This window comes from Seriola aureovittata, chromosome 10 (genome assembly GCF_021018895.1).
Source record: "Seriola aureovittata isolate HTS-2021-v1 ecotype China chromosome 10, ASM2101889v1, whole genome shotgun sequence".
Lineage (NCBI taxonomy): Eukaryota > Metazoa > Chordata > Actinopteri > Carangiformes > Carangidae > Seriola > Seriola aureovittata.
In genome coordinates this window covers 14,259,744-14,273,899 of record NC_079373.1, presented here as the reverse complement: position 1 = coordinate 14,273,899, position 14,156 = coordinate 14,259,744, and the positions used below count along the sequence as shown (strand labels likewise).

At 40.1% G+C, this 14,156-nt stretch overlaps 1 protein-coding gene across 9 annotated transcripts in view; it reads left to right on the top strand.

Moving 5' to 3' along the window:
- The first annotated feature begins 627 nt into the window (after positions 1-627).
- Positions 628-14,156, top strand: part of mef2aa (myocyte enhancer factor 2aa) — a 59,536-nt gene continuing 46,007 nt past the window's right edge. For 3 of the 9 annotated variants that reach the window (XM_056386978.1, XM_056386973.1, XM_056386971.1), the window contains exon 1: positions 628-904. The gene's annotated coding sequence lies outside the window, so the exon portion shown is untranslated. Of the gene's footprint in view, positions 905-4,582; positions 4,726-14,156 lie in introns of those variants that run through there. The other 6 variants (XM_056386972.1, XM_056386969.1, XM_056386977.1 and 3 more) reach the window with 4 other exon arrangements.

The window sequence follows — 14,156 nt, the reverse complement described above, 5'->3', positions numbered from 1 at the left end:
TTTTCTCATTTACAAAATAAACACCTATTTCTTTCCTCACTATCGTATTGTAGATCAAACTTGACTTGTATAGCCTAATAAAGCTTGCTGCATGAGACGAGAGTTTTAGGCCCTTTTTTAATTGGAGAGAAAGAGTGTCTGGGTCTATTTGTGGTCTGGTGCAATGTTGGAAATGCCAGCTGTCGCAAATCAAAGCCCTGCTGGAACAAACCGTTATTTGGCATGTCACTGCAACTTGTTGAAATACATCACTTACATTGTCATACATAATAAGTTTTACCCCCTAATTTGAAAAAGCAAAGTATTACACATGGACATTTGATGAACAGAGTTTTAAAAAAGTAGATGTTTTTAATCTAAATGACTTATTTCACTATAAAACGCACCACAGTGAAGAATCACACATGAACTTTTTTTGAAGCATTTTCTCTAAAACTGTGCATCATGTTGTAGTAAATTACATTTTTGCAATCTTTCCAGCCCTCTGAGAGAGGAAGGAAAAATCACACCTTCTGAAGTTATGACTGACAGCTGTGGCTGGTCCAGAGAGCCCTGAGCCAAGCCCCGTCACATAACGCATGCCCGACATGTCTATGTCCATCTGGGGTCCTACTCTTCAAACCACTGCCCCCCTTGCTCTCTGCCGGCAGAGAGACCAAGGGACAAGAGGAGGAACAGGGTGTGAAGACGGGCCTCGTAGGGCTCGGAGGGAAGCATCCAAAGCCAGCTGGTCTGGCTTTGAGGTAAATCAATGGGCAGAGCGAAACAAAGGCAGCAGAAAGAAGAAGAAGAAGAAGAGTTGCAGACAGAACGACAAGAAGAGATAAAGAAAGTCAATACGTGCAGGAGGAGAAGGTTGTAACAGCAGGTTCTGTGAAGGCGTCTGTGCAACAACAACAAACAGGTGAGACACAGGTGTCACAAAAGGTCTTGACTCCTTACATCTGATGGAAATGTGATGCCAGTTAATGCCAAAGCCATGCAAAGTTTGATTCAGGTTTTTATCGTGAATTTCATATAAGATTACATCTTTTGTGTGGTTATGTGGATTTGAAAAATGATCTTACCCACACATACTGTATCATACTCTAGTTTACTGCATCATGTTCAGGTGAAACTTAATGAGCTGATGTAAATCACTACTTTAGTGTTGGTTGTATTTTTTTGCAAGCATCACTGTTTTTTTTTTTTTTTTTTTTTTTTTTATTGCTGGCATCACTTTGGGAAGATGGGAGGGGTGTATGTTGACACAAAAGTGCTGCTAAAGGAGATGCTGAGAGCAATTTGGATCCACACTGTTGTCAGCTGGCATCAACCTGAACTCGCAAAGAACCACTGCACAGCAGAAACTTTACTGATTGAAAACACTCCAAGAAAACAGCTGGGGACTGTTTCTATCTAATTGTTTTTTGTCATGACTATTGTTACACACTGTCGAAGGCACAGGAAAGAGCAGAATAACACGCATGTGTGAGAGGATAGTGTTTTATCAGTTTTTGTTTAAAAAAAAAGACAATTTCATTCTATGCAGCTTTAATATAATGAAATGTTACTAATACTGTTTCAGTTGTATAGAAACTTTGTAGAAGACAGTAAAAGAATGTACACTTTTTGGTCAATTATTAATACTGTAGAATCACATGATTATGAATGAATGACTGACCTGTAGAAAACAAGGAAAGGTGCTGGACATTTAAATGAACCTAAACACGCATGTGGGGCTGGGACATCAGTTTGAAGTGAGATTATCAGAGCTGGTGTCCAGTGTAACAGCATCTCTGGCAGCCATGGAATACAATCTGAGCCACCTGCATAAATAAAGTAAATTAATTTGACATATGAATATAGTAATCATTAAAAGATTTGATTGAAAATGTGCCTCTATATTCTCAATGAACATTTGCCAAAACTCTCATTTGGTACTCACAAATATATAATGAATTAAAACTAACAAACAAACAAACAACAAACAATAACAACAAATAACATTCAAAAGCTTCTCAACAAACAAAGAAATACAGTGTATTGCCCAACAATGTAGCTGAAATCTTGTGGTGCAATATAAAGGACTGGTGTGTTTGAGAAGCAGATTAGAGTAATATGAATCAACCATCACTGGGAACAATAACACTTTTGGTTTAGTATTTAACATGCAGTTTTTTTCACTTTGAATGGGCATGTTGGGCATGCACACATTATTAGGATGTAGTTAATAATGTCTAGTTAGCTGCAACTGGCATTGATTATAATGGAGAAAGTGATTATCATATCTCTGTTGGCTTGTTAAAACCTAGCAGGTGGAATTCCTGGGTCCTTTAATATTGTCCTTTTGGAGCCAGGGTTTGCACAGTAAAGCAACAACGGACCAAAGCTCAAGCAAACTGAAGGAAGAGCCAAAACACCTCGCCTCATGTGGGCATAAAGAACGCCCTCATTTAACCTGAATTGGTGCATGGACAGCAGCCAAGACCAGGATAATGCAGACAAGTCTTTCTAAATTTAATAGACATAACAATTGCTTTTTAAATTCAACCATTATTGCAAGTGTTGTTATAGGTTATGACATTTAAAGGAGAATGTTACTATTGTGACTTAAATGTGGTTATTAATGCAAGAACTGTTTTACATGGACATTACAAGTCATTAAGGACAGTTGTGACTTCTTGGCCTAGGGCCCTGTGCAGTCTGGAGGGATGAGGAATGCTAGACACAATCTTTTCCTGTGGGAGTGGGACTAACTGGTGAAAAACGTAGCGCAATACACTAGGGACCAGACTTTACTAGACTAAAACAAATGAGCTACATACAGCAGCAGCTATACTTTGTGAAAAACTTTCTCCTTCATTAGTGAGCATGCAGTGTAATGAAACAGGATGCCATTAGGAGAGGATACCTAAATAATCACACACTGTTTTACTATTCATTAAATCACTGATTCTGTTTGCTGAGATCTCCAATTGCTGCTATTTCTTTCTAAAACACAGAAAGAAATCTTAATACATTATGACTTCAGTCATGTGTCTATGTGACCTAAATGATGAAGTCATATGATACAGGGGGAGTCATTCAAAAGCACCATGACATGCCTTTGCTTCCCGATAATGAGTAGCCTAATGTGTGAAGGTTTGTGCAACTCCTACTGCAACTTTGTGTTTGGTCCACTCTGCTATAACTAGTAGTGGAAGATGGATTCATCTTCTAAGTATAAGAAGCAATACCAACATGTGAAGAAACTTCACAAGGAAAAGTCCTGCTTTGATTTTACTTAAGGTAAAGTATGTGAGAATTATCAACAAGTATAAAAGAGAGTAAAAGTACTCATCATAGAAGCAAAATAGGGCTTTCCAGTGATACATTTGATTACATAATTAGATTAATGGTGATGCATCGATGTGTAAGCAGCATTTTGATGTTGTAGCTGGTCAAGGTGGGGCTCATCTAAACCACTTGATACATTGGGTAGTTTTATGTAAAGTTAGACATCGTATTATGAGATCATCTTAGATTTTGTAGATAAACTACTGCTGTCGAATAAATGTAGAGTAAAACTCTTTCCCTCTGAAATGTAGGATAAAGTAGCAGATAATGGAAGACTTTCAAGTAAACTATACTTGAATCCTTCCCAACACTGTATTAAAGCCCTATTGGTGAAAACAGGTAGCCCTGTTAACTTGATAGACTCCTGAACTTCCTCATGCTCTTTGCACGTGCAGCTATACTTACTCTGCCCTGTCTAAACCTGGTTAAATGTTCTTCCCATCCACATCGAAGACATAATCTCACTGGTAAACGATAACTTTGCTCTATTTTTCTATCACACCTGCCTCTGACATGCCAGTAAAAACGGTCCTGCGCGCCCGGCCACCACACCTCCTCTGATCCTGCACATACACGTGACAAGCTCGTATGCAAGTCAACCAGGCCCCGCCCCCCTGCTCTAATTGGCCGCTCAACAGACGCTGCAGGTTTTCATTGGCTGACGGACGTGTCCTTCGAACCAAATTCCATCGCTGTTGTCTTAGAAATATGACGTCAAATGTATCTAATGTGATGAGGCTGAGCCGAGCAATTTGAGAAAGTAGTTGTCTGAATCCGAAGTAAGTCTGGAAGAAAACAGAATGGGCTCCAACATAATTACAGTCTTTGCTTCAGATAGCTGTACTTCTTTTGTTCGTTTATTTTGTCTGTTAGTTCTGTCAAAGTTTCCATAAGTTTTGTTTGTTTTACACTGTAACTGACTCACCCTCAGGGCTGATTTGGGACACAGTTGTGATCATAATGGGTATGACACGAATCAAATGACAGCAATCTTTAAAAAAAAAAAACACTATGTATATGTAACAATAATAACAGGCAAAGAATCCAACACATCACAGATTCATTCTTCTTTTTTTTTTTTACTTTATTTTTAAGTCTTGGGAATAAACACAGACTTTTCCAACTTGTCCCAATGTTTTGACTGTGTGTATGTGTGTGTGTGTATATGTATATATGTGTGTGTGTGTGAGAGAGAGAGAGAGAGAGAGGGAGAGAGCGAGAGAGAGGGGGGCAGTTCGTCAGATAAGGGGAGGAGTCTCTCACTGACAAGAGGAAGACTGGCTTTTCTGAGTTTGTCAGCTCCCCCTAAAATAGCAGTCAGCGTGTAAATGTGAACTGAAATTACGTTTATCCACTGGAGCCACCGATATAGAGTGTCTATATACAGCGACTGACTTGGGAGTAAAGGTGAGTAACGGAAATAGAAACAATGTTGTTGAGTGTGGCAGCGGTGCTGTAGCTACAGTGAGTGAGAGTAGAAAAGCGCAAGAGGGAGATGTGGAGTGGATTTGGGAGTCGGAGACATTAATCTATTTATCTGTTTATCTTCTCCGGGGTATACGTGCACGGGTATGAGGTATACAGAATGTAAAAAGCCGTGTCGTGTCACTTCACATTCTGTCATCTGAAATCACCAGTGAGGTTTAGCTGCCGTGAAAAACGTCCAGCTGTCCTTTTAAAGGGCGCAGTCAGACGCGCGCGCTGTTGATATCAGTCAAATGCGAGAAACTTTTGCCAGGATTCACCGCGAGCAGGAACACGCCGGTGGCAACACGCTTCACTTCTTTACTCCTTCAACACGTTTCTGTTCGCGAATCACGTTCTTTAAAAACTCCCTAAAATGTGAGATGGTCGAACTTGTGCTTTGTTACACGAGGCGCATCGTTTTGGGGAAAAATAGTAATCAATGTGTGTGTAATAACACAGTTGAGCCGTCACAACAACAGCAGGCTACAGTTCACACACTGACATTACCGTGGTAATACAAGTTGAGCTCGGATATTGAGTTCACAGCAAATTGTATGTTGGTACATTATACCGCTTCTCAAAAACATGTATTTTATTTGAATTTAATGTATGTAATAATACTTATGAATATTTTAATATTTGATTTTTGCTTCTAAACGCTGAAGCCAGTTGCTAGTTTTGATAACTGCTTGACGTTAGTGGAGTTGAGATCTAGATGGTGCTGGTCAGCCCCTGCACTGTGGCATCACTACACTTGCTTACAGCCATACATGCTTTGTTTTTGTTTGTTTTTTTTGTTGTTTTGTTTTTTTTTTTTTTACCAGTGTTGTCTCTTATCTACAACAAACTCTTATCAGTTCAATTAAAGCAGATACCAAACACCAAATCTAAGCTAATCTTATTTTGGCACTTTGATATGTAAGGCTATAGCTACAGTGATTCAGGTGGCTATTTCATGAATATAAAGTAAACTACCCAGTCACTTTATTTAGAAGAGATGATGAGGGGTCAATGAGTGGCTAAATCTGAAATAGTCTCAGCCGAAGTGTGTCCAACCAAGTGAACTAAAGTGAGATGTTTTAGAGGTAGTATATGTCTTGATAACCTTCTCACAGCATAAAAAAATCATTTGAAGATCCCATTTTTAAAAATTATTGTTTAAAGTGACAGGCAATGGGACAGTGCGCAGTACATGTCAGATAAGTTCCATAGTCAGTTTGGTTACTGAGCCTGTGAGAGTGGATCTCTGCTGTGTGGTGGTTCTTTGAATCTCTCGGTCTCCTGTGACCTTAACCTCTGGCCACGGTCAGCAATAGCCAACAGTAACCTGACCTTCTCAAATGTTTCTAGTGTATGCCTACACCCTACACGTCTCATTAATATAGTACAGAAGGAGTAGTTGTAACTGAAAATACCACAGAGTTAATATTGGTATGAATGTAGTCTTTGGAAAATGTTTGGTTTTCTGACATGTTGCAACTTGTAAAGCTTTTTTTTGTTTGTCAAATTCAAACTGCTTGTGTATTCAGTGGATTGTTTAGTGACCTATCTTTTGAAAATGAGAACTTTGCTTTAACCCCAGTGATAAATACTTCACTTCTTACTGTGTATGCCTCAGTTATCTGGTTGGACTGATGACATATTTTATTGTTCAAGTAATTCTTCAGGGACACGAGTTGTTGCCACACTATTAAAGTATACTTGTATTTTTCACTGTCCATTTTCTGTTACCACTGTTCTGACAGCATGTACATTACCATGCCAGCTGGTTGCCAGTGATTTTCTAAAGCAAAGCATAAAGCACCCTCCAATCTGCAGTCATTAGCTTCTGTGCTGCCCCAGGCCTCGTCAGTAATGGGCCTTGTTGCTCATGATCCACATCACGTGAGCTCTTATGTCTAATGTGTGGATGAGGGATTCTTTCAACGCTGCCGAAATGAATATCATTTTAACAATTTATGTTGTATATTAGTCACAGGAATGAGAGTGGCGTCCGTGAAGGCACAGATAGAGCCATCATGCGGTGAACTGTTGCTCTAACCTGAGATCTCTCATGCTCTACCTTTGCCATTACGCAAACACACAGGGAGAGGTTTGATGATATGGCTATTGCATTTTACCCTGTATCGTTTAATCAAGCACAGGATGATGTAGTAATGCAAGATAGATGGATGATATTCCACGATGACTACCACTGTTTATGAAATGTTTTAGCCTTGTTACATGGTATGTTTGTGTGCCCCTGCATGTCTCTGTAAATGTGCGTAAGTGCGTGCGAGCGTCTTAGCACAAGTTCTCAGTGGAAAGGGAGAAATGAGAGGTGGTGACGGTGTGAGGAACGGGCAGCTGCAGCATCTTTTACTGCACTCCTCATCCCACTTCAATATCAGTGTCTCAGCTTCTCCTTCCAGGAGAAATGTGGAGTGTGTGGGCGAGTAGGATCTGCAATTAACGCTGGTTGTCAGAAAGAGAATGCTGGCGTTTACACGATGCCTCTGAATCACTGAGCGAAAGTCTTTCTCCTCCACTCTCCTCCTCCCAGGACATTTTTCCGAGGAGGACAAAACACCAGAGAGCTGAAAGCCAAGGATGTATTGAATGAAAAATAAGCGATAGAAGCTGAACATTCTTGGTCCAATAAAGGGGATAGGGTTTCTTTGATGGTTTGGTAAGCTGAGATGTTCTTTTATACTGCAAATTTAGCTTTAACATTACAGCAATTATGGATATTACAATTGTTTAACAATTAGTTTATATATTTTGAATTTTTAACTTGATTATAGATCTGTTTTTAATCATTTGGTTTTATTTAAAAATAGTTTTCATGTGCAGCATTGGGTGGCTGTTATCTCTGTACTGTACATTTGGCAAGGGAGTTTTAAGTGAAGTTGAGCTTTCTGGCAGAGTTAGAACATTTTCAATACAGATTCTTGGTTGGTTTGGTTGAAGAAACTGGCTGTAATAAGGTACTGAAACATCAGAAAATTTGCATAAATTCACTGACAACAGTTTACTACATGCACTGAGGTGATAGACTCTTCTCCTTTAAATTAATAATTGTCTCTCTGTCCTTTTTTTTTATACAGTTGATTTTAACTCTAGATTTTAGTAGTATGTCATGCGTGAAATTACGTTTTTATTTATTTTTTCAACTCAACACTCAAAAAAACTAAAGAAACAATCAAAAACATTGAGCATAATAATGTTCAGTGTCACAGTGTAACTGTTCAACTTTCTCTTTGACCAACAAAAGCGTCTTAGTAACATGATTCATTGTTTATTGGAGCATCAATATGGAGATTCCAGCATTCTCCTGTGAGACCTGGAGGTTGGATGCAGAATCTTGAGCCTGGCAGATAATGTTTTAGACCGCAGTTAACTATGGACCGTCCCCTGTAGGCTGAAGAGAAAAGTCTTGTGCTGTTTTTTGGTAAACAAATATCCATATGAATGTGAATATACTGTTTAATTATTTCCGTTGTTGTACAGCAATACAGCAGTTAACAGGCCTAAACTATAAATTGAAAGCTGAAAACTTTTCTTAGTATGATTTCAGGTCAAGAGACATGTTTTTTTTGTTGTTTTTTTACTTCTGCATTTGGTTAATGGTAATAAGGTCAAATGCACCAGCAAATATCCGGAGAGGGGGTTTCACGGTGGCCTTTGGTTACCAATGGTACCACTGGAGATCCTGGGTTTAGTACCTGGCCCTCTTTCTGTGTGGCATTTGCACATGCCTCTCATATTAGACAGGATATGGTGTGTTTGTGAGCCATTGGTCTGGGCGTTAACAAGCACTGGATGTCAGACAACATTAACTTGCTAAATGCTACTGAGACCTTTTTATCGACTGGCTGGTTGAAAGTTAATGGAATTTTCAGTGAGTATAATGAAATGTAATTTTGACATATCACAAAATCAATTAGTAGAACTCATGCAAAGGTTATCACTTGTCTTAAAAAGTTTTTTTTTTTTTTTTTACTTGTAATATTTATAATTAATAAATGCAGATTGCTCCTTAACTAAATTTCACTGTTAGTCAGAAAACTCTGCTGAAAATCTCCAGTAGCCTATTGTTTAGGCCCTCTAATTGCTTGATGTAAGCTCAGAGGGTGAATGCATTACTCGCTGAGGCACCGTTTGTATAGCAAGACAGCTAGCAGTGACCTTTCAACTGTCCTGCCCTTGACTGAGACCTCTGGTGGTAAGCCATCCTGTTTGGCTCAGTCAGCACATGTGCTGCTGAGCAGGGCAGAGCAGCTTAAGACCGCACCGTCTTTTCCTGTCACCCCTGCTCTCCCAAACAAGGCCTGACTGGAGGTCTATTCACCTCTTCAACCTGGACCACACAGGAGAATCAGCAGGAAGATCCTCAACCAGAGCCGCACTCTAAATCTGCTGTTAATCTGCTTTTGACACCATGATCCTAGTCTGTGTCTCAGTACACATCCTTACTGGTTGCTGACTGTGACTCTGAATAAAAACCATCAAATCCACAGTGCTATAGTCGCCACAATAGTATCCTAAAATAGGGGATGTAAAAAACGACCCCATAGGTCGTCTATGAAAGCAGCTTATTATGGCCAACAGTTACGCTTAATTGTTAGGCGACCTCTAGCGGACATACCAATTATGACGGGAGCAAAGGAGGAAGTCAGGTGATGTTTTATATAGAGCGTGGAAGTCTACGTTAGCAGGAGGTTTTGGTGAACGGATGGGTCGACAAGACATAGGACTCTAAAATGAGAGGCTGCAGTTATTTTCCAGTTTGAAACTGATCCTTGTTTTTTTTGTCCATGACCTTAACTGCGTGACAATAAAGGTTCTCCAACCCTAAGGAAGTACTGTTTGAACCCAAACCACAACCTTTCCCTAAACCTAGCCAAGTAGTTTTTGCGCCTAAGCCTAACCATAATGTGCCAGTTCCATAATGAAGATCTGGTATGACTGCAGTGGAGGGGGTGATATTTCAGGCGGTCTTATGGGTTGCATCAAAGGGCAGGGATAAAATGACCTCTATGGTCGTTTAGCTTGGAGGACTTGTTGCTGTTTTCTCTATTCATAAAGCACCACACATCATTTCTTGTTCCATTTGCTTCTGTGTGCTGTGCAAAGTTTCGACAGAGACTTTTCTAATTTAATGAAGTTCATAGGAAGAATAATACCACATGCACACGGTGTGGTTTGCGACAGTAGACTGTGGAAGCATGCGGTGGAGCAAAGGTAATGACTTTGAGAAGTCAAGACATTTTAGCACCTTTCTAAGATGTGCCCCCTCCTTCCTTGGCTTTCTGGAGTGCAAAAGAAACCACAGAATCACACCGTGCATCATCTCAAAAGTGAGTGGGCCACACTTAGAAGACGTATAACCCCAACATGAGTGTCCTGTGGTTTAGTTAGTCATTATTTCTTAGCTTGTTTTTGTTTGCATGCAATAGACATTTGCTTACATGCAGATGTAAGACCAGTGAGTGACTATGTTGCTGCACAATACTATGGCGATATTATTAAGTTGAATCATGTGTAAAGCAAAACTGATAGTTGAAAAGGAAGTTAAGAAAGACATCTCTTTGCTGAGTTGCATTTTAGCTGAATTTTAATGAGACATACATAAATCAAAGGAATATATTATAATCTAATTTACTAGATCAAAAGATCTCCCATGATTGCTAATATACCCCACTGTATTGAATTCCTGATGCTGTACTGTAGATCTTTCTCTCTCACTGGAGATTTAACTTTTCCGGCTTTGTGTAGAGTTGATTAAGTAGAAGCATCATGAGCAGACAAACAATTGAATTCTATGCAAAGTAAACTTTCTTCAAAGTCTGCTAAGCTCTGTGTGATGAGGCTGTTTTACTGTGCTGTTACCGAGTGTTAAAATAAGCAATTTGAAACATCACATTACAACCTTGATCACCATTTAATCCAGGCTCCCATTGTGTTACCCAAGATAGTAAGAAGTATGGGGCCATGGAAAGGTGTTAATCAGTAGCTGGTGTAGTAAATACAGCTGCGAGACCTGGGTGTCACAGCTCCTACAGTGAACCCATTGACTAAAAGTCCAGTAGCTGCTGGAAGGAAGAATTGGATCTCCTGCAGCTGGGCAAGCCCTGTGGCCCCCCGAGCTGCAGGAAGGACGCCTGGCCTGCGATATCCTTGTTTTTCTGTCTGTCTGAGAAGCCCTGTGAACCAGGACAGCTGGGGGGGGATGTGATTCCTCCCATTATTTAGTAGCGCACATCAGCCGTATGAACAGGGAAGGGAAGTGACCCAGCCCCCTCCACTCTCTGGAAGCTGCTCCAGTCCACCGCAGGGCTCTGACTTGCAGTTCAAAGTTGTCTTCCTCTCTGCTGTTAGGGCTGTGCTCTAGCAGCATGAACACTGCAGCGCCTTATGCATGTTCTTTTCGCTAGAGCATGAGTTTCCAAACTGTTGTAAATTAGACTGAAACACAGTATGTTGTGTCTTTTATTATGTGTGCAGATTCACGATGATAAGAATGTCTTCTTTGGCCTTGCCCACTTCAGGGGAAGTATAAGCCTGATTAAGTATGATTTTTACAAGCCATTATATCATCTTTAGACTTTTCCAGTTCAGTTAGCTCTCTAAACATTACTCCTCTTTAGTCTTTAAGTGGACACAGTTTCAAAGTCTCTGCACTCTGGCAAGCCATATTGTCTTTTTCAATCAAGTCCATCTAGTATTGTGATTGCATCCCCAGTCCCTAGATCCCAACTCTCTATATAGTGTGACTGGGATTGAGAGCGAGGTGTTGAGTCTGCCCGCTGCTTGTGCGTCTGCCCGTCTGTCCTCTCCCCTTCTCCCAGTCCACTTTCCATCTGTGTGCTGTGGGCTGCAAATCTAGGTGAAAATGGTGTAGTTTTTTTTTTGTTTTTTTTTTTCACTAGCGAGCTGTTGCCAGCCTGTATTCATGTCAGACTGTGTTGTTCTTGATTTTGTTTCCCTCATCCCCTCAACCTCTGTCGCTGGTCCAACTGCCAGGGGTGTTCAGAACGTATATTTGGGGTTTGGGTGGGGGACTAGGGTGGGGGGCATCCATCGTCAGCCATTGGCCCAGGGACTCAGGACCAGGGGCTATCAGCGAACAGTTTGACTGAAAAGATTCCTGGAGAGGTGAGCAGCAGCAGGGCCTGTGGGGGTCTCTCTCCCTTTCTTTCTCTCTGTCCGTCTCCCTCTCTCACTCTCTCACTCTCTCTCTCGCTCACAGTGTTTGCACACACTGTTCATGTGACAGCTAGCACACATCATCTGATTTGGGAGAAACTGTGGGCTGTAACTGCAAAGAAATGCCCCGTAGATTACTTGCTCAGTGAATGCCGTTCATTGATGTCAATAGATATTCAAACTGAGACAGACACGCAAGAGGAAAACGTTCCCCTCATCTTTTGGATTGAAGTCAGTTTACCAAGCCTTATCAGTAATAAGGAAATGATCCACCTTGCACATTTTTGTGTCACATCTGCTCTGTGAAAACAGGGCATTCAAGGATAGTCTGCTGTTGAAACTGCTGTTTACTGTTAAGACATATCATTCACAAAGCAGATTCAAAACATGCACTGACTATTCAAAGTGAAAACGGTCTTCTAGTGTGTCACAGAAACCTAATAACATAAAACCCCATGGCAAACATTTCATACTCACAGGTTTTATACATTTTCCTGCCACTTCCACCCTCCATGTGTCATGCAATATTTTCAGAAATGGGTGAGCATTTGCTTTATTTGAAATGTTTACATGACATGAAATAACATAACATGAAATTGTAAGAAGAAAAAAAAATCAATGCTACTTTAGCTAGCTCCTTTCACTGTTGTTATGACTCATGGCCATCCTCACTGCTCAGATTGCATAAACCTTTTATGTAATGGAACACTGTGGGAAAGAGGCATCGAGTGGAAGATAAAAATGGGAAGAGAAAATCAAATATTTATTCAGAGCTTTTTAATTTTTTTTTCCATTAAAAGCAGACTTTCTCTGAGGGCAGACAGTAACTATAATCCTAAACAATATGGACTACATGTATGTGTGGCAAAAACTGTTGTTTTTCGCTCGCTATTTATTTAGTGAAATGTGCCTGCTGATCATCAAACACTGGGAGAGAACTGAATATCTGGAATCTCAGTGTCTAATCTGGATCCTCAGTGTTTCCAAAGATGTGTTGAGAGCGGGTAAATGTACTACTGCTGAGACACATTATGCATGACGTCCCTAATATCCTTACACTGTGGATTCCCCCTGGAGGAAGATCTTGGTTCATCTTCGCTGTTTACCATTTCTGAGTTGCAGTCTGCGCTACATCAAAAGGCTGCCATGGCAGTTAACACAACTCGCAGGGTTCCTGGCAGGGTGGGGGTGGTGGAAGGGTGGGGGGTGGGGTGCGGGGGGACTGTTGCTCCCTATGGTGTTGGCATTATTATTATTCCCTGGTGCCCTGGTGAGAAGTCCATCTAATGATAGACAACCATGCAAATGGAGACATGCCATCATACCATATAAGACCACACAATAATGCTATGTAAATTTATAAACCTCTAGGATCGTGTATGCATTTGTTTTTTTTGTTTGTTTTTTCTTTTTTGTTGTTTTTTTTTTGTGCATGTGTTTTTGGTGTTGTTGTCTATCGGTGTGCAAGTGTTAGAAAAACAGAAAAAGTGAGAAAAGCTTAAAAAAAAGCAATAAACAATTATTAGATTGTGAAAATTGAGAATAAAACCTACTCAAATGTGTAACATGTAACTTTGTAAGTGTGAGACAGGAAGTGTTCATCCATAAAGAGTCCTGAATACTGATGTTGTGCCATGTCAAGACACTGACTTGTTAAAGTGACATACTGTCATAAGGAATGTTGGTGATGGAGGGCTTTTCCTCTGAGACATAGTTTGTTAAACCAACGGCGTTAATGTGAAGTGAGTAGTTATCCATTAGTCTGTCAATTGCATTTTACAAACATAGCATGACATACTGTAGATTGGCTGATTATTTCTGAGGGTCAAGAGGTTAACCTAATAGAGAAGTTTCACTGTTTCACAGTGATGTGTTATGGGAAATACTGTAGCCTTAACAGCTTGAAACTCCAGTTTGTGTCTTTCATATATTTCCAAATTACATTGAAGTAAGAATCAGATATTCCAAAAAATAGATACCCTTGAAATTTAAAACAACAACCAAAAAAACGAAGATCTTTGAACAACATTTATTGCTGTTCTGGAGGTAATAAGACTCTTCTCACTGTCTGAATGACAAAATATTCAGTCTGCTACACAACAAAAAATATTTTTTACTTGTTTCTCAAGATGTATAATTCAGTGCATGGAATTGACATATGTCCTTGCTCTTTTAACAGAAAC